Source organism: Lontra canadensis, unplaced genomic scaffold (genome assembly GCF_010015895.1).
Source record: "Lontra canadensis isolate GAN:19392208 unplaced genomic scaffold, GSC_riverotter_1.0 scaffold82, whole genome shotgun sequence".
Taxonomy (NCBI): domain Eukaryota; kingdom Metazoa; phylum Chordata; class Mammalia; order Carnivora; family Mustelidae; genus Lontra; species Lontra canadensis.
In genome coordinates, this window is record NW_022631076.1 from 8301803 (window position 1) to 8320253 (window position 18451).

Sequence of the window (18451 nt, forward strand, 5' to 3'; positions counted from 1 at the left end):
GGTGCTTCACGGACCCTGGGCGCCTCTGGCAGCAAAGAACCAGAAAAACTGGAAGTTAACCCAGACAGTCCTTCGTGAGGCTAAATCACCCGTGGACCCTGGCGACAGTCTAAACTTCTGCCTCAGTTTACCCATGAGGGGCTCCCACCTTTGCCTCACAGGGTTGAGTTTTCACCTTCAGAAGAATGGCGCCGCAGGAACTGGCATGCGGGCCTCAGAGCCTCTTCCTTGGCCTCAGGCTGTTCCAGCAGCTCCATCCTCTTGGGCCTCCACCACCTCTGACTCTTCGATGCCGACCACCACCTCTTCTTGGGTCCCCGTGATGATGTGCTCGCCTGCGGCTCTGCCTCAGGGACATACCAGCACGCGGAGGGCCTGTTTGGAGGCCCAGTGGCCTTAATCCAAAGAGTCTTTCAACAGTAGAATTCTGGGCATCCTGGGCATTTGCATGAAAACGTTTTGGTCAGCGCCTGAATGGCTCAGTTGGTTAAGCGTCTGCCTTTCAGCTCAGGGCATGATCCCAGGGTCCTGGCGGGGCTCCGTGCTCAGAGGGGAGCCTGCTTCTCCCTCCTCCTCTGCCCCTTCTCCCACTCATGCTCTCTCTCAAATAAATAAAATCTTAAAAAAAAAGAAAACGTTTTGCTCAACAGAGACTTTGGGCCCCTTCAGCTCCTCCTGCCTCAGCCCAGGGCCGTCCCAGCTGCCAGAACCACAGAGGAACCCTGTGGCCATTCTCCTGGTGTCCTTCTCCCCAGGCCACTGGTCAACAGGCAGCAAAGGAGGCCCTGGAGAGAGTGAGAGAGCGAGCAAGTGTGTGTGTGTGTGTGTGTGTGTGTGTGTGTGTGTGTGTAGAACCCATCCAGGTAGGGCTGTGGGTTCTGCCAGCCTGTCCAGGGGAGGCTGCTCCATCTTCCCTAACCCCATCTCTGACCCTCAAGCCTGTGAGAAGCACTTTCAACAACAAAACTCCTTCTTAGCCAACACCTCAGCACAACACAGGTGACCTAAACCAGACCAACGAGGCCTTCCGAGGGGCTGCTGGAGCCGTTTGGGAAGAGGCCAAGTAAACCTTCGCCTCACACTCGCTTCGGGAGCACACTGTGCGCTAATTCTAAAATGGCGCCTCCCTCAGCCTCCACAGATGGGCTGACTTTGGTAATGGAGGCGCCTGAGGAAGAGGCAGCTTGAAAGGCAAGAGAGAAAGAAAAAGGGATTCCCATGTAAGTAACAGCTGAGGTTTACTGGGGGCCTCCGGCAGGCCTTCCAAACTCCCACCACCTTCGGGGGCAGGGATCATTATTATTATCATCATCGTTCCCATTTTTCAGATCAGGCCCAACATCACAGCTCATGGTGGTGGAGGCAGGACTGGAACTATGCAGCCAGACTGGCCACCAAGACCCTTATACCTGCCACAGTGACACCCCCCTTCCCCACTTCAGCCCCTGCCTGGTCCTAGACACACTGTCCCCTGGGGCACTCACTCCAAGCCCTCCCTCTACCCCCAGCAGACTCCCTGCACCCAGACACAGGCCCCCACAGTTGATGTGAAAGTCAGTGGTCTCTGGCCAGACGTAAGCTCCTTATAGCGAGAGGCCATCATGTGCTCTTTGAGCCCCGAAGGCCTGGATTTCCCGGACAAGTCTGATCCTAGCTAAGCTGGGCTGTTGTTCAATCCTGGGCAGGCAGGTGGCTTACACGGCCTCGGCGGACGCTTCCCCTCAGCCCTGCGGCAGCTCTTGAGGTGAAAGGTGGGCTGGGGTTCACGGCGAAGTAAGTTTGGGAAATAGCAAGCTCAAGTCATAAATGGTTTCTTAACCTTAGGGCTTCTCAGAGCCTTAAAGAGGCTGGGTGCTCCCTGGTCACCTGGAGGGGGATGAAAAGCAGCCATTTCCCAAAAGGATGTGACCAGGGAGCAAATGTTTTCTCGCTGAGTATCCCATGGGAACCCACGTTGAGAACGACTTCCTAGAGCGACAGAATTCACCCTGGCCCAACACGGAGGATGTTTAAATCATCTCCGTATCCAGCAGCAGAAGGAAGCTTTGCAAGGATGGCATAAACTTCCCGAGATCTCGGGTCCTCATATCCCTAACAAGTTCGATTCAGTCTCCCACCCCCTTCTCCCTTGTTGTTGATCAGCTTGAACTTGCTTACAGCTTGTGGGCGGTTTACATTCTGGATAAACACGGCAGATCAGGCAGTAGAAGAAAAGATCGAGTCAGGCTTCTGGATAATAAGCAGCAAGATCCTCCTGTGGGAGATCCTGAGTTGGTTTTAATGGGACCAGGGCGGGGGGTGGGGTGGGGGCAGGGGTGGAGATGGGAGTGGGGAGAATCAGAAAACTCCGGGGCTTGGTGCCATCTGGTACCTGAGTAATGAGAAAACGCCTTACATTGTACGGTTTGCAGGATTCCTTCACATCCATTTCTTTATTTGATCCTCACAAGAGCTTTGTGTGGGGATCAGGACAAACACTGTTGCCATTTGCTGGTTCGAGAAACTGAGGCCCAGAGAGGATAAGTGATCTTTGCAAGTCACACAGCTATTTGTGGGGACAGCCAGAAACCCTCTGAATCTGGGTCCAGGGCTCATTCATATTGGCCCCGTTTCAAGGTGTATGTGTGTATAATTTCCTTCCAGGGAATCTAAGCAAATGTGCTCTTGTTTTGGATGGGGACCGTGGGGAATGCTCCCTCAGGCATGATGGTGTCTCCCTGCACCTACCCATCTACGCAAGGTCAGGGGAGTCCATCTGGAAGCCACGGGTCATACACACTTGTAACCTCCTCCTCCGAGAGCTGCCAACTCAGTGCAGTGAGTTCCGGAAGCCCAAAGCCATATACCACGTCCATTCGAACCGAATCCTCTGACATGTGTGGGTCCTGGGGTGAGCTCTGACAGGATTGGAAAGGCCCAGATTTGACTCCAGGTCCAGCCCTGCACCAGCCCTTTCATTACTCCCCGCACTTCAACTTTCTTCACTGAAAAGGGGCTGAGTAACCTCGGCCCTGCCTCCTCGGTAGATCTATGTGAGGAGCCCAAGAGATACTGGCTGGGGGCTGCCCTCATGGCTGCCGTTGCTCCCAGGGCCCTGCGCCACATGCCTAAACCTCTGACAGCTGCCTTCTCTTTGTCCAGCGGGCTTCTCCTTATTGGAGTGCCAGCAGGAACACCCATGACCCACCCGCGTGCCACCAACCACTGCGTCATGAAAGGTCTCTATATCCTGAAGGCCGGCGTTCTTCCTAACTTGTCTGTGCTTGGTTTTGCCTGCTGCCTCATCAGAATGTCAGGCCCAGGAGGACAGAGGCTCCTACTGTCATCACCACTCAATGCCCTTGCTAAAGACAGTGCCCGGCACACAATGGACACTTGACAAAGGGATGCTGAATGGTCAGTAACCTCTCTGAACGTCACCTCCTCATCTGAAGATGAGTCCCAAGGGGGCCTCCCAATCAGCCTTCAGGTCTCGTGTTTATTGATTCTTACCTCCCTTCACCTGGCTCGTCTAGGACCACACATCCGTCAGCCACTGGCTTGATTTGGTCGCCCAAATGCTTTATTTCATCTTTGCAGCAATTCACAGCATAAGGAGACAAGATGGAAGAGAAAATGATCCCCAAGAAAGGCCAAAGAGGAGAAGGTCTCAGAAAGAAGGATCTTCTGTTTCTAGCAACGGTGCAGTGTTTCCAGCTGCATTTAATTCAAAGTCAGAACCCAACCTTGGGGTAGCACTAGCCAGAGCTGCTGAGCGACCAGGCAGGCAGCAGAGGCTCAGGGAGGCAGCAGGTGGGATCTGGAGTAGGGGGGCCTGGCTCTTTCCATGAGGGACAGGAAGCTCATAGGGTGCAGACCCCATCCATCTGCCCGCCCAAGGCCAACGGTGGGACAAACCTAGATTAGACTGCCCTTAGTTGACTTCTTCCCTCTCCCAGGCAGCCTTTGATAATCCTTTTAGCCATGGTGATCATATACTTTATTATTCAAACAGGAACCCTTCTGAGAGTGAGAGGGGAGCCAGGCAGTGGTCATGAATTAGGCCAGGCCAGTCCCAGCAAAGCAGAGCACAGTGTCACACGATTTTAAACCCCAATTCACCAGATTAAAAACCACAGGTTAAAAGGCAGAGAAAGAGAGCCCAACGTGCTCTTAGAGAGATCACCATCCTATCCTTGTAGATTCTGGAAATTCCTAGCGATTGAGGACAGAAAGGAAGATTGGGATTTCAAATGAAGACAATGACCCCGGTTCTAACGGGGGAAGCAGCTACATCACAAATAGATACACGCTTCAGTGTCATATATTGATAAGCTTAAGAGGAAAGTACAGCTGGGTGAGGAGGTGAAGGGAGCCCAGGTCAGTGGGCAGCACTGCTTTGGGGACAGGCCCAGGACACAGCAATTTCTGGGAGCAGAGTCCCAGGCAGGAGGAAGTGCAAGGGAAGGGCCGGCATGGGGAGGCTTGACATCCTCCAGACAGGGAGGAAGCGCTTAGGCTCGAGAGCAGTGATGGAGGCAGAGGGAAAGAGTCTGGAGTCCACGAGGTGGTGGTCAGTGGCCAGATTATATTCAGGACCCATCCAAGGGCTTCCGGCTCCCAGCTGATGTACTGTGTGATCAAGGGTTTGCACAATGCTGGCACACGAGGGTCAGTAGGGGTAGCAAGCATGATGATGGCGAAGATCACAAGCTCATTTGCTTAGCAAATGCTCTCCTCTCTTCTTAGTTACATGGTTTGCTGAGAGTCAGCTGGGCTGGCAGGTGTGGTACCACTCGTGGGGACACCTGTCTTCGGTGGTTTGCAAATTCCTCTTTGCCCTCGGGGCACTTTCCATCCTTGGTTGGACCCAGTAGTTTAGAGCACCTCTGGGAGGTAATGCGGGGCTTGATTCCAGGACGCTGGGATCGTGACCCGAGCCAAAGGCAGATGCTTAACCAACTGAGCCACCCAGGTACCCCTGAGGTCTTTTTGACCTTGAACTGACTTGGATATTTTTCCAGAGGGTCTCTGAATAACCTCAAAGATGGGCTCTCTCTTCTTATAAAAGGAGAAATATTAATTTATTTAGGTTTATTTGGTATGTTAAATTGCATGGGAAACATTATTTAAAAAAAAGTAATATTTAACCTTCTTGGATTGTACTTATCTGAGTACATATTTTTAATATAAGTAATTCAGAAATTATATGAAAGTCCTAAAAGTCTTTATGTCCTGGCATAATGTTATCAGTCATAATTCCAGCTATTAAAATAATATATATCATGGAAATAACCAAATTTACTTGTCAATTGCAGATAGATAGGTAAGTAGATAGATAGATAGAAAGGTTGATTGATTTTTTCTTTTCTTTTTAAATTTCTTTAGTAAACTGTCACCAGATCTATAACTATGGCCACTTTTAATCTTTTGCCATCATTCCAGACAATTACTATATTACTTTTCATTCCTCTCTAAAAGCACTTACAATCAACTACAGGTAAAAATATGTCCTCTTCAAAGAGATTCATGTAAATGATCCTGACAAAAACTGTGGAAAGCTGATTGACTTATAAAATTGCTAACACAAAACCAAGCAAAACAAGAATTCATTACATAGGAATGAAAGAACTGATAAAGGTGATTATAATTTTTATGACTTAATTTAAAACGCTGCTTGTTTTTTAATGTCTTGTTTTCCAGAATGAAAGAACTCCCTTTAGACCTCTCTTTTTAGGTGTCGATAACTTAACAGCAATTTAGTAAAACATATTTTTGTGAACTAAAGTTTAAACATTTATCTTTTTCTCCCTATCTGATCCCTCCAGAATTCAGAAACTATTCTCAAATATTCTTATTCTCCATGACAATATATGTATTTATATAAATTCATTAAGATTCTGATCTTCTTGTAACAGGACACAATTGAATAAGTCCTTAGCTTGACTTCTAAGCCAAAACATACTTTTTAAAAAGATTTTATTTATTTATTTATTTACTTTAGAGAGAGAGAGAAGGAGAGAGCACAAGGAGAGGTGGGAGGGGCAGGGCAGAGGGAGAGGGAGAAGCAGGTTCCCAGCTGAGCAGGGAGCGCAATGCAGGGCTCAATCCTAGATGACCTAAGCCAAAGGCACCGACTGAGCCACCCAGGTGCCCCAGCCTAAACAAACTTTTAAAGATGGAATCTGAGATTCCTAATTACCAGGGAGTTTTGAAAAACTAAGGTTGACTTTATGGAACCAATAAAGCCCCTTGGATATTGCCAGAGCTTTGGCTAGAATGTCATATTTTGAGAATATACATAGAATCATTATTCTTACTACAATTGTATAAATGATCAAACCAATTTTATTTTATTCCAAGATTTTATTTATTTATTTGAGACAGCGAGAACATGCACACAAGTGGGGGGAGGGGCAGAGGGAGAGGGAGCAGTAGGCTCCCCACTGAGCACAATATGGAGCTCCATCCCAGGACCCCAAGATCATGACCAGAGCCAAAGTCAGACACTTAACTGACTGAACCATCCAGGCTCCCCAATCAAGCCAATTTTAATAAGATTAGACTTATTTTGACAAACAAATTAGCTTCATTATAATTACAATTGTCTTTGGTAAAAATGGGATGACTATAAAAAATTGTGTTTCAGTAGAAAACTAGATTCTCCTCCTAGCCACAGTCTTTGAGGCTTTGTCATCTTGTAAGCTTCAGAGAAACCCCCACAAAAGATGATGTCAGGCCACTTAAGGGAGTTCACTGGAACATTCAAGGGGATCATCAGAGATCTCAAAATGCAAACAAGGAAGGCCCATCAGATCGAAACTGCCATCCCTGTTCCATCATTTAAAGACGCTTTCAACTCACATCTAGAAATTTTCTCAACTGGCTGCTCTCCAAACTCAGAAACTATGTTGATAATTTGCTCCAATGACTAACCTTTGTTTTTCTTCTGTTTCCATAGAAATGCCTCTTATTAACTTGCCTGATTGCTCACATCATGCAGAGACCTGAATTAGGTGGCCTCACTTACAACACTGCCTCCTGAAATAAAACACCCTTGTGTCCCTCCTGTCTGTCCCAAGGGATACCTGTGATTGCTTGTACTACATGTGGGGCCTATGCAACTGACTCAGAAAAAAAATTGAAACACAATTGAACACTATCCCCCGAAATGTGGACTGACTTAGAAAGGTAAAGCCTGAATCTGATTATAACTCATTTGGTTGATTAATTGGTTAAATCTTGGCTTCCGGGAATCTCAGCTCTGGGAATTTTTATTTTTTTATTTTTTATTTTATTTTTAAGATTTTTATTTTATTTATTTGAGAGAGAGAGAGAGAGGGAGAGAACGTAGTGGGGAGGGGCAGAGGGAGAGGGAGAAAGACACCCAGGAGCAGAATCCACCCTGAGCTCAGAGCCCCATGTGGGGCCTCGATCTCACAACCCTGAGCTCATGAACCTGAGCTGAAACCAAGAATTGCTGACCCAGCCAACTGTGTCTCCCCAGGTGCCCCTGCTCTGTGGAATTTTATTTTATTTTTTAAAGATTTTATTTATTTATTTGAGAGAGAGAAAGAGAGCAGGAGAGACAGAACACAAGCTGGGAGGAGGGGCAGAGAAAGAGCCCCCCTCCCATGTGGGAGGCTTGATTTCGGGACCCCAGGATCACAACCTGAGCCAAAGGCACATGCCTAACTGACTGAGCCAACCAGGTGCCCCTGCTCTGGGGAATTTTTTAATTCTTATGCTTTACTGTCCTTATAATTGTCATTATTAACCTCTCTAGTATGCTGTATTCTCTCAAGGGTTTTAAATGCCTTTCTGCAGCTACTCACACATCAACTAGATCTATCCATCTGGATTAGACAACTGGAGGATCTCAGTGATCTGGCCCCCACATTCATGATGCCAAGGCAGCTGTTGGGAACAGTGGTTATGTGACCCAGAGCCTGTCCACTCAATGGGCAGAGACAGCGAACTGAAGATTTCTTCTGCTTGACTTCAACAGGGGTAACCGAGAGTAACACTATACTTCACTGATCATATTTTCAGCCTACTGACCAGAGGGGGTAGTTGTTAAACTTAAACACAAAATGGAGAGCGGACTTGAAAATCCCAAGTGGAGGAAACCAGTTAAGCAACATAAGTGAAATTTAATTTAGCTTATTCTGCAAAACAAACAAAAGTAAACTTTGGCGACTTCTTGTAATTTCCAGAAAATCATAAAACAAAAACAAAACAAGCAAAACTCTAAACTTATGTCCTCTTTCTAAAAATGATGTGAGATAACCACTTTAAAACAATCCCTTGCCATCTGGAAACCCCCACTGTAATAACTGGTCATTGGAAAGGTTAAATAGCTTTGTCGTTTTCACCTCATGCCCCCCAGCACCATGTCCTCTCTGAATTCAAAAGTTCCCATGGGTATACTGTTCTCATATGCACAGTAAACCCTTAACTAAGTAGTGGTCGTTGATGGGTGGGCTTTATTAGCTACCTCTGGATTTTTGACACCTGTTAATCCCATTCATCTCTCATTTGGATATCACTATTATGACCCTCAAATGGGGACCTGGACCCTGGACCCCCTCCAGCCTGATTCCAGAGGCAGCTTCACCTGCATGTTCCATCCATACCTCAAATTCAAATCCATACCCCGAACTACACCTGGATAGTTGTTAGGAAAAAGATAACAATGGACCCATCCCTCATACCATACACCACAATAAATTCCAAACAGATGAGAGAGCTGTATTTAAAATGTGAACTCATATGAGCATGAGAATAAAGACTAAACCTGCAAGATTGAAAATACAGGTCATTTCATAGGAAAAAGCTATAGCAGTAAAACTTCAGACACATTCTGGCTAAACTATTAAACTTAGAATATAAAAAGTATGTATATTTTTCACATTCGGGACAAAAAGAAATTCACATACAAGAAGAAAAATAAGGTAGGTTTCAGATGTCTTTCCAGCAGCAATGAGTGCCAGAACAAAGGAGAAATGTCTACAAGGAAAAGAGAGTACAATCCAAGTAGGGTCTACCCAGCCAAGCTGGAGCTTAAGTATAAAGGCAGGATCTCACGTTTCAGACATGAAAGGACCCAGAAAACACAGCATCTATGAGCCCTTTTGAAAAATCTACTTGGTGAAATCTTACTCACTGAATGTTCAGTCAAAATAAAGAGGCCTCTTATTCTGAAGCCAGAAAGCCATGGAGATGGGCCTGGTGGAAGCAGAGATTCTACTGACATTTAAAAATGCTATTAAACATCTGAGATAATTATGGTTGCAGGATTCAAATGTGAAATCCAACAAAATTACAGCAATATAATCATCATGACTGGGAGGAAGGAGAGGGCAGCATGGAAGATATATCTGTATTAACCTTTATCTTTTCCAAGGAGTAATCAGCTACTCCTGTCTATACAGAAACTCACATTAAAAAACAAACAAACAACAACAACAAAACAAAACAAAACAAAACAAAACAAAAAAACAGCCCACAATGACTCCAACTTCTTAAATTCCCTTACATTTAGTTGCTTCCTTTAGGAACTTACTTCCCTTATCTAAAGAAGTTTGATTTACACGTGTGTTTCTGTTAAATTAATTTAAAATCAAATGCAGTATTAGGGTGCTAAATGAGAAAAATATGCAGCCAAGAATATTTTATCCAGCTAGGTTTTTATTCAAAATAGAAGTGATAAAAAGCTTCCAGGACAAACAAACTAAAAGAATTTGTCCTCACCAAACCAGCCCCACAAAAAAATATTAAAAAGAACCCTTTAAGCAAAGAGAGAGCCCAAAAGTTACATAGACCAGAAAGGATCAGAGACAATATACAGAAACAGTCATTTTACAGGTAATCCCATGGCACTAAATTCATATCTTTCAGTAGTTACTCTGAATTTAAATGGGCTAAATGCCCCAATCAAAAGACACAGCATATCAGATTGGATTAAAAAAAGCAAGACCCATCAATATGCTGCCTGCAAGAGACGTATTTTAGATCCAAAGACACTTCCAGGTTGAAAGTGAGGGGGTGGAAAACAATTTTTCATGCTAATGGACATCAAAAGAAAGGTGGGATGGCAATCCTTACATGAGACAAATCAGATTATAAACCAAAGACTGTGCTAAGAGATGAGGAACAACACTATATCATGATTAAAGGGTCTGTCCAACAAAGAGATCTAAAAATTGTAAATATTTTGGCCCCTAACATGGGAGCAGCCAATTATATAAGCCAATTAATAACAAAATTAAAGAAACACATCAATAATAATACAATAATAGTAAAGGACGTTAACATCCCCCTCACTGCAATGGACAGATCATCTAAGCAGAAGATCAACAAGGAAATAAGGGCTTTAAATGACACACCGGACCAGATGTATTCACAGATATATTCAGAACATTCCATCCTAAAGCAACAGAATACACATTCTTCTTGAGTGCTCATGGAACATTCTCCAGAATAGTTTACATACTGGGTCACAAATAGGTCTCAACTGGTACCAAAAGATTGGGATCATTTCCCGCATATTTTCAGACCACAGTGCTTTGAAACTGGAACTCAATCACAAGAGGAAATTTGGAAAGAACCCAAATGCATGGAAGCTAAAGAGCATCCTACTAAAGAATGAATGGAGCAACCAGGAAATTAAAGAAGAATTTAAAAAATTAACGGAAACAGATGAAAATGAAAATACAACTGTTCAAAACCTTTGGGATGCAACAAAGGTGATTCTAAGAGGGAAATATATAGCACTACAAGCCTTTCTCAAGAAACAAGAAAGGTCTCAAATGTACAACCTAATCTTACATCTAAAGAAGCTGGAGAAAGCACAGCAAATAAAGCCGAAACACAGCAGGAAAAGAGAAATAATAAAGATTAGAGCAGAAATCAATGAAATAGAAACCAAAAGAACAATAGAACAGATCAATGAAACTAGGAGCTGTTTCTTTGAAAGAATTAATAAGATTGATAAACTCTGCCAGACTTATCCAAAAGAAAAGAGAAGGGACCCAAATAAATGAAATCATGAATGAAAGAGGAGAGATCACAACCAACACTAAAGAAATACAATTATAAGAACATATGAGTGGGGCACCTGGGTGGCTTAGTGGGTTAAATCCTCTGCCTTTGGCTCAGGTCATGATCCCAGGGTTCTGGGATCAAGTCCCACATTGGGCTCGCTGCTCATTGGGGAGCCTGCTTCCTCCTCTCTCTCCGCCTGCTTCTCTGCCTACTTGTGACCTCTCTGTCAAATAAATAAATAAATAAAATCTTAAAAAAAAAAAAAAAAAAGGACATATGAGCAACTATATGGTAACAAATTAGGTAATTTGGGAGAAATGGATGCATTCCTAGAAACATATGAAGTACCAAAACTGAACCAGGAAGAAAAAGAAAACGTGAATAGACTCATAATCAGCAAGGAAATTGAAGTGGTAATCAATATCTCCCAACAAACAAGAACCTAAGGCTGGATGGCTTCTCAGGGAAATTCTACACAAACATTTAAAGAAGAGTGAATACCATTCTTCTGAACAGTTTCAAAAAATAGAAATGGAAGGATAACTTCCAAACTCTTTCTATGAGGCCAGCATTTCCTTGATCCCCAAACCAGACAAAGACCCCACCATAAAGGAGAATTACAAACCAATATCCCTGATGAATATGGACACCAAAATTCTCACCAAAATACTAGCCAATAGGATCCTACAATACATTAAGATTGTTATTCACCACGACCAAGTGGGATTTATTCCTGGGCTGCAAGGATGGTTCAATATCCACAAACCAATCAATGTGAAACAATATATAAATAAAGGACAAGAACCACATGATCCTCTCAATAGATAGAGAAAAAGCATTTGACAAAGTACAGCATCCTTTCTTGATTAAAACACTTCCCAGTGTAGGCATAGGGAGTACATACCTCATACCTCAGTGCATACCTCATAAAAGCCATCTACGAAAAGCCCACAGTGAATATCATTCTCAATAGGGAAAAACTGAGAGCTTTTACCCTAAGGTCATGCACACAGCAGGGATGTCCACTATCACCACTGCTGTTCAACACAGTACTAGAAGTCCTAGCCTCAGCAATCAGACAACAAAAAGAAATAGAAGGCCTCCAGATCAGCAAAAAAGAAGTCAAACTCTCAGTTTTTGCAGACAACATGATACTCTATGTGGAAAACCCTAAAGACTCCACCTCAAAATTGCTAGAATTCATATAGAAATTCAGCAAAGTGGCAGGATATAAAAATCAATGCACAGAAATCAGTTGCATTTCTATACACTAACAATGAGACAGAAGAAAGAGAAATTAAGGAGTCAATCCCATCTACAATTGCACCCAAAACCATAAGATACCTAGGAATAAACTTAATCAAAGAGACAAAGGATCTGTACTCAGAAAACTATAGAACGTTCATGTAAGAAATTGAGAAAGACACAAAGAAATCCATGCTCATGGATTGGAGGAACAAATATTGTGAAAACATCTATGCTACCTAGAACAATCTACACATTCAATGCAATCCCTATCAAAATGCCATCATCTTTTTTCACAGAGCTGGAACAAATAATCCTAAAATTTGTATGGAACCAGAAAAGACCTCAAATAGACAAAGGAATGTTGAAAAAGAAAACCAAAACTTTGCATCACAATTCCGGACTTCAAGCTTTATCACAAAGCTGTGATTATCAAGACAGTGTGGTACTGGCACAAAAACAGACACATAGATCAGTGGAAAAGAATAGAGAACCCAGAAATGGACCCCCAATTCTAGAATCAACTAATCTTTGACAAAGCAGAAAAGAAAAATCCAACGGAAAAAAGACAATCTCTTCAACAAATAGTGTTGGGAAAATTGGACAACCACATGCAGAAGAATGAAACTGGACCATTTCCTACACCACACACAAAAATAGACCCAAAATGGATGAAAGACCTAAATGGGAGACAGGATTCCATCCAAATCCTACAGGAGAACACAACAAGCTCTATGATCTTGGCCACAACAACTTCTTGCTAGACCTGTCTCCAAAGGCAAGAGAAACAAAGGCAAATATGAACTAGTGGGACTTCATCAAGAAAAAGAGCTTTTTGCACAGTGAATGAAACAGTCAACAAAACCAAAAGACAAAGGCAGAATGGGAGAAGTATATTTGCAAATGACATATCAGGTAAAGGGCTAGTATCCAAAATCTATAAAGAACTTATCAAATCAATACCCAAAAAAGAAAGAATCCAATCAAGAAATGGGCAAAAGACATGAACAGATATTTCTCCAAAGAAGACATCCAAATGGCCAACAGACGCATGAAAAAATGCTCATTATCACTCATCATCAGGGAAATACAAATCAAAATTGCAATGAGATACCACCTCACACCAGTCAGAATGGCTTAAATCAACAAATCAAGAAATGACAGATATTGGCAAAAATGTGGAGAAAGGGGAACCCTCCTACACTGTTGGTGGGAATGCAAGCTGGTATAGCCACTCTCTGGAAAACAGTATGGAGGTTCCTCAGAAAGTTGAAAATAGAGCTACCCTGTGACCCAGCAATTGCATTCTGGGTATTCACCCCAAAAATACAAATGTAATGATCTGAAGGGACACCTGCACCCCAATATTTATAACAGCAATGTCCACAATAGCCAAACTATGGAAAAAACCCAGATGTCCATCAACAGATGAATGGATAAAGATGTGGTATCTATATACAATGGAATATTACTCAGCCAAAAAAAAAAATTTTGCCATTTGCAATGATGTAGGTGAAACTAGAGGGTATTATGCAGACTGAAATAAGTCAATCAGAGAAAGATAGTCATATGATCTTGCTGTTATGTGGAAGTTAAGAAACAAAACAGAGGATCATAGGGGAAGAGAGGAAAAAATAAAACAAGACAAAATCAGAGAGGGAGACAAATCATAAGAGACTCTTAATCATGGGAAACAAACCGAGGGTTGCTGGAGAGGAAGGGAGTGAGGGGATGGGGTAAGTGGGTGGTGCGCATTAGGGAGGGCACGTGATATAAGGGGCACTAGGTATTGTATAAGACTGATGAATCACTGACCTCTACTTCTGAAACTAATATTATATGTTAATTAATTGAATTTAAATTAAAAATAAAAATAAATACAAAAAATAGAATTAATTAAATTAAATGCTGTATTTATCTTTCAAATAACGTGTTACATATAGAATGATACCATCCTTTTACAATTGTCTTTGTCTCTCAGTCTCTGTCTTTCTCTAAATCTTTCGTTCTGTATTTGCATAGAGAACTGTCTGAAATAATGTCAAACAAAGCGCATCATCAGTTATTTTTAGGTAGAATTTTTGGTAATTTGTTGCTTTCTTCTTCATACTTTTCTGAACTTTATTTTTTATTTATTTATTTTTGAAGAAGATTTTTTTTTTTATTTGACAGAGAGAGACACAGTGAGAGAGGGAACACAAGGAGGGGTGCGGGAGAGAGAAATCTAGGATTCCCGCCGAGCAGGGAGTCTGATGCAGGGCTCGATCCTAGGACTCCGGGATTGTGACCTGACCGAAGGCAGATGCTTAACCATCTAAGCCACCCAGGTGCCCCCTTTTCTGTACTTAAAAATTTTTTTAATATAAGGTGAGTCATTTATATTAAAATAATGGCATACTTAAGGAAAATAAAGTGGACAAAGATATCTAACAGATACACTCAAAAAACAGAGATATTAACATTAGACAAAGTTGAATTTAACGTCAAAAACATCCATCAGAATTATGAAAGACGCTACAGTATGGTTAAAGGTACAGTTGGACAAAAATATACTAGTGATAAATTTTGATATTCACAACAGTTTAATTACAAAATATATAAAACAAAAACTACTAAAAATACAAGGACTTAATTTACAGCATGCACACACATGTACACACGTTTATGTAGTGAAATACTCTAATACGTCTTCTTCTGAATCTGACAGATCAAGTAAGACAGAAATAAATGACATAGAGGATCTGACTATTATAATCCACAAGCTTGATTTAGTACATACATAGAATTCAGTGTCTCACTAATGAAAAATAAACATTATTTTATTTTGCCCTTGGCATATTTATAAAAATTGATCACATATTTGGCTCCGAAGAAAACCTCCACAAAATATAAAAAATGGCGATTTACAAGACAAATTTCCTGAGCCTAGAACAATAAAATTAAAAATACATGAAAAAGGGACGCCGGGGTGGCTCAGTTGGTTAAGCGGCTGCCTTCGGTTCAGGTCATGATCCCAGCGTCCTAGGATCGAGTCCCACATCAGGCTCCTTGCTCAGCAGGGAGCCTGCTTCTCTCTCTGTCTCTGCCTGCCACTCTGTCTGCATGTGCTCGCTCTCGCTCGCTCTCTCTCTCTGACAAATAAATAAATTTAAAAAAATTTAAAAAATTAAAAATACATGAAAAAGCATACCTTCAGGGGCGCCTGGGTGGCTCAGAGGGTTAAAACCTCTGCTTTCAGCTCAGATCATGGATGGTCCCAAGGTCCTGGGATCCAGCCCCACATCAGGCTCTCTGTTCAGCAGAGAGCCTGCTTCCCTCTCTCCCTGCCTGCCTCTCTGCCTACTTGTGATCTCTGTCTGTCAAATGGATAAAATCTTAAAAAAAAAAAAAAGCATACCTTCACAAGTCTTAAGTACTTAGAATTAAAAACACTCTCCTGAATGTCTCCTAGATCAGAGGAATTTCAATTTAAAATTGTCCAGAAAATAATGAAAAAGTCGATCCAGGCAGGAATGGATAGAAGAACGGAAAGAAAGAAGGGGGGAGGGGGGAGGGAGAAAAAACATGGGGGGTGTGGGAGAAGAAGAACTATCCCAACTAACTAGGCTTTTGTTATTCAAAAGAGCCATCCGTTGATAAAAGTACAGGATGATTCCGTTTGTCTATAGACTCTTGGTGTCATCCGGGTGAGTCATTTCTTCTGCCCTCAGATTTCTATCTCCAAAATGATTGATTTAATGATCTCTAGGGTTTCTCCTGCTCTATTTCTTCTGTTCATTCAATTGCTTTTAAATATTCTAATCAATTACCCATATTTACATATCAGGAGATTTGACATGATAATCTAATCTCAACCTTCTTTCAAATCCCAGAGGATTAGGTGATACCCCGACTCTTGGCTAACGTTGCCCCTTAAAAGATCTATTTCACTAGAGTCCCCACCCCCCAATTTCCTCATCCTTAGGGGTTTCCAGCCTTTGAGCAGAAGAAAGGCCTTAGAACATGAGTTGTTTCTCTCTTGAGAGAAAACCCCAGACTCACATGTCTTTTTTTTTTTTTCTTTTTTCTTCTTTAGTCTTCACCTTGTAGTGAATATTGGGTCCAGGGAAAACAAAACATAAAACTGATTCTGAAGTAAATCTCATTTTTATTTTGTATAAAACTTTCCAATCCAGACACAGTTTAAAGAAGCCCGGCTGTTTCCAAGAAAACAGAATGGAAAGTTGAAGAAACTCTCCCTGTTCCCACATATGCAAGGGCACCAAACCCCTCCAGGTTGGTCCAGGTGGTGTAGAGGGCGCTGTGCTAAGGAAACACCATTTGGTAGAACACTTCCTACGGTTTGGTTGAGTTGCGCACGTAAAATTTTCATTCTGAGAAAAAAAAAAACCCAAAACAAAAAAGACTGAAAGCACAATCTAAGGGAGTGGGAGGTATGGATACAAGCTCCAAAAAGAAAGAAGAAGAAAAAAAGATATTGAAAATCCACATAAGTGACTAACTTTGGTCTTCTTAGGGTAGTCTAGTCCAGGGAGTTTCTCGTAGTCTCCAAGGTGGTGGTTCTTTGGTATTAAAATGAATGACTTTTGGGGCTCCTGGGTGGCTCAGTGGGTTAAAGCCTCTGCCTTCAGCTCAGGTCATGATCCTAGGGTCCTGGGATCGAGCCCCGCAGAGAGCCTGCTTTCCCCTCTCTCTCTCTCGCTGCCTGCCTCTCTGCCTACTTGTGATCTCTGTCTGTCAAATAAATAAATACAATCTTTAAAAAAATAAAATAAAATAAAATGAATGACTTTTTTTCTTTTCCTTTCCATAGGCAAAAATCTCCATTGTGCTCCTTTGAATGGCCTTCTTTCCTAGTGTGACTGTACCCCCATAGACCAGGTTAGCCAGGTAGCTGAAGGGGAGCAGGACCAGGGGCTATTGTCAGGGAGCTGTGTGAGGATGGGGTGGGGACAGGCTGATCTCTCAGACTTCATAAGTGAGACCAAGATAACCCCAAATCCCACCATCCAAAAAGAGCTACAGTGACCATCTTTCTACACCCTTCTCTCTGTCTCTAAGTTCTTCAGGCATAACTTACACCGTACGCAGTCATAGATGTACAGCATGCAGTCTGAGGTAAGTAGGACCATGCTGTTTTCCACTTGGCAATATGTAGTGACCAGGTCTCAATATGAAGAAATAAAGACCTGCATAAAATGTGGCCCCAACCACGGGCACAATTTAAATCATTGGCTTCCTGATTATGATGACAGAAGAACTCTCTAAAGTCCTGCTCAAGGGAAGCCATTTTAGATTTCTTTCTAAGTCAACCCAATTGTACATAAACTTTGCTCAAACCCAAAGCCTGATTTATGGCCCCACACAAGCGTTGTATAACCGCCTTGTGACGGTGTATGTAGCCTGAGGGAAACCCATCTCGTCCTTGAGATATAAATCAATGCTCCCACTCCCTGCATTCCTTTATGATATGCTAATCTACAATCTTTTGAGTTTTTACAAGAGGGAAGAAGTATTTAACTCTGTAAAAACTGTTCCTTCCCTGAGCACGTTCTTCCCTGAGAAGGACCTGTTTCCCCCAGGCAGCTGTCCTTACTCCGGCTAAAATAAAACTTTGTTTTAGAGATTCTAAAAGGGACTGGAGGTTAAATTTAGTCACCAATGGCCAATGATTTAATCAATCATGCCTCGTCATGAAGTAGTCCAGAGAGATTCTGGATTGTTGAACACGTGGAAATTCCAGGAGTGGTTCTGGAAGGGAAAGATCACAAGTAGGCAGAGAGGCGGGGGGGGGGGGGGGGCGGGTAGCAGGCTCCCCGCTGAGCAAAGAGCCTGAAGAGGGCTCCATCCCAGGACCCTGAGATCATGACTGAGCCCAAGGCAGAGGCTTTAACCCACTGAGCCACCCAGGTGCCCCGGGAATTTCAATTTGAGAGACATTTACTACCTTGCTATTGGACATTATTAATTGAAGCTACTCCTATGCTTGAAGGATGTAAAATGATCTTGAAACTTAAAATACCCACAATGTCTTGGATGACGTCAGAGAAACTCCCTCATGGTGATGGCAGAGCCCAGAAATGTCCATAATCGTATAGAAATGGTTTATGGGGGATCCCGCTGTCTGAGGAAGGCAAGGAAGAGAAACTCACAAGTAGGAAGGCTCTGTTCCTCTAGGACT